The sequence below is a fragment of the Elgaria multicarinata genome, chromosome 1 (genome assembly GCF_023053635.1).
Source record: "Elgaria multicarinata webbii isolate HBS135686 ecotype San Diego chromosome 1, rElgMul1.1.pri, whole genome shotgun sequence".
In the NCBI taxonomy this organism is placed as follows: Eukaryota; Metazoa; Chordata; class Lepidosauria; order Squamata; family Anguidae; genus Elgaria; species Elgaria multicarinata.
The window spans coordinates 125,331,893-125,334,750 of NC_086171.1; the positions used below are offsets into that span (position 1 = coordinate 125,331,893).

At 41.3% G+C, this 2,858-nt stretch overlaps 1 pseudogene; it reads left to right on the forward strand.

Annotated features, from left to right (window-relative positions):
* The first annotated feature begins 1,525 nt into the window (after window positions 1–1,525).
* On the forward strand, window positions 1,526–2,132 carry LOC134402948 (arginine/serine-rich protein PNISR-like; annotated as a pseudogene).
* Window positions 2,133–2,858: the final 726 nt, after the last annotated feature.

The following is a 2,858-nucleotide window of genomic DNA, read 5'->3' on the forward strand; positions in this document are numbered from 1 at the left end:
TAAGGACTATTGTTCATTATATTATGGATTAAACTGAAAGCAATAAAACATCGTATTTATTTTTATACAAAAAACATATTCATATTTACATTCTTATAGCTTATCACCCAACCCTAGCAGGGGCCCCTATGCAACACACATTTATGATAAATGTTTTATAATAAAACATTTATAAATCTATCTAAGATAGTATCTATCTTAGTATAAATCTATTTATCTATATCTATCTATCTATTATTTGTTTATTTATGCATGTGTGATATTCTTTATGCCACCCTATAATAAAAAAAGGTTCTCAGGGCAGCTCACACAATAGTATAGGAAATAGAAATGACCATCACAACAACAATAACGTAACATGGACCTCACTGATACATATCCCCCACTTTAAACATATGATAGGAATCCATAATTTCTTAGGGCAGTGTCCAATGATGTCATTCTGCTAATATACATTATTTTGGCAGTGACCTCTAGCACGATGTCAATAGTGTTAGCTTGTGCTGTGGGTTTTTGGAGGAATCCCATCACAAAAGCTATCGCTACTGACATTGTGCTAGAAGTCCCTTATGCTAACGCAATGTAATCAGCATTCATGGAATGACATTGTTGGATACTGCAGCAGGGTGAGAGGGAACAGCACCAATGGAAGTTGAAGAGAAAGGAGAGACAAGCTCTGGTGCTGTGGTTGATATACAAAGAACATTTTATTGTTTCCAAATTTAAAATGCCTCTGCCCTTAGTTTCCAAATGATATAATATCAGTATTCTTCACACTCATATTCAGCTTAGATACAACAGAAGTGCTCGCTCCCTGGACTCTGAAATGAGAACTACAGCTTTGCAGAACGTGAAAGACCTCAGGATGTTTTATTCTTTGCTGGCTTCCATGCCCTGTTTTTGCTTTCAGAGAAATGTCTTCTTGGGCTGCAATCCTATGCTCATTTAGACAGAAAAATGTTCCGCAGTTCCCAGGATTCCTCAGCCACGCATGCTGGGTAGGGAATACTGGGAGTTGTAGGACGTTTTTTCTGTCTAAACATGCATAGGATTGCAGCCTAAACTTTTTTTTAACCACCATTGGCCTAATATCTGTAACTATGTAGATAGACATAATGCTGGACTTCTCTTGCTTTTCAAGGGTTACATGGGAGCACCTGAATGTACGTGACTAGAGTTTCAATGTTTAGGAAAGCACTGCTGGTTGGTTAGTATTTATTTAGCCAAGTGACATTCTGAATTTCTTCATGTGAAATCTGACTTCTTTGGGTCTGTCCTCATTATCTCCCAGGCCTCCTCCTTCTGCACCCAAGGCTGCTAATGGCTTTCCTAAAAATAGCAGGCTGTCCTTTGGAAAGTACCACCCTATCAGCACTGCTTCCGCAAGCAAACAAGCAAAGCTTGAACAACATCAGCAGTATCACATCACTAAGTATTGCATTGCTTTCCAGTCTTAGTGACGTGATTTGTTGTTCCGGGGGAGTGCCAGCAGGCGCCATTTTGTGTGGTTCATGAAAAGCCGACCCGGGAGACGGAGGCAGCCCCAAAGAGCTGCCAGTGTCGCTGGTTGGTGAGGAAGGCGCCAGTGGGGGGAATATATAAATGAACTAAAGATGTGGGATCAAGGTGGGCAACCTTGGCAACAGTGGCCTTCGATTCAACAGCAATGAATGCAGTCATTTCGGCACCAGCAAGATCCAAGCCAAATTGACTGGGGTGCATTAGCTCAAGCATGGATTGCGGAATGAGAAGCATCAGGGCAGCAGAGTGTGGTGGAACAGCAAGGGTTGATGCCAAATGGCCAGGAGATGACTGGAATGGACCCTGGTCCAAACAACCATGGTAACTTCCAGGGCGATCCAAATTTCAACAGAATGTGGCAACCAGAATGGAGCATGCCACACCAGCCCCCTCATCCGCCTCCAGATCAGCCATGGATTCCTCCAGCTCCAGGCCCAATGGATATTGTTCCTCCATCTGAAGACAGTAACAGTCAGGACAGTGGGGAATTTGCCCCTGACAACAGGCATATATTTAACTTTGGGGGACCACGACCTGATAATTTTTCAGTGGGGCCAGTGAACCAGTTTGACTATCAGCATTGCTTTCCAAAACAATCATTTAAAAAGTGACCTTTCAGGCCCTCAATTAAAACAAATGCTTGCAGATCTTCAACAAGTGATCCCAGCCATATACTATTTTTATTTCTTACATTTCTATCACGCCTCTGATTACATTGTTTTTTCCACCGCCAGTGCCACGCATACATACCCATATCTTTATCTGCGCGAGCTAGATTGGGCTGAAAGTTGCCCTCTGTGCTTCATGTCTGAGAAGGGATTTGAACCTGGGTTTTCTCAGTCCTAGTCAAACTCTAACCACTACACACCACTACCTGCCTCACTACCAAATCACCAGTAAATGAGAGCCAGTACAATGACCTATCATCAGTAAGCTGGTGATAGGCTAAAAAGAGGGCCATAAAGACCCACTTCAACAAGCTTGTAGCAATTCCTTTCTCTCTCTCTTTCTCTTGCCAATAAAAATGAAGATATGATACAATTTGCTCCATAGGTGACAGCTGAAGTTCTTTCTGAAGATTCCATCTGTTAGTGCTTCTCATTTAATTGCATTCAATTAATCTAGAATCACCCTGTCTGTGTTTTTAATGTTTACTATTTTTAATGTTGTAAACCGCCCAGAGAGCTTCGGCTGTGGGGCGGAATATAAGTGTAATAAAATAAATAAATAAATAAATAATTTACACTAACTACCCACGTTGTCATTAGAGTTCTCTAATAAGATCCTTTTCTTCCTGCTTATCATATCAAGGGGATCAACAAATTGGAGGAAAATCA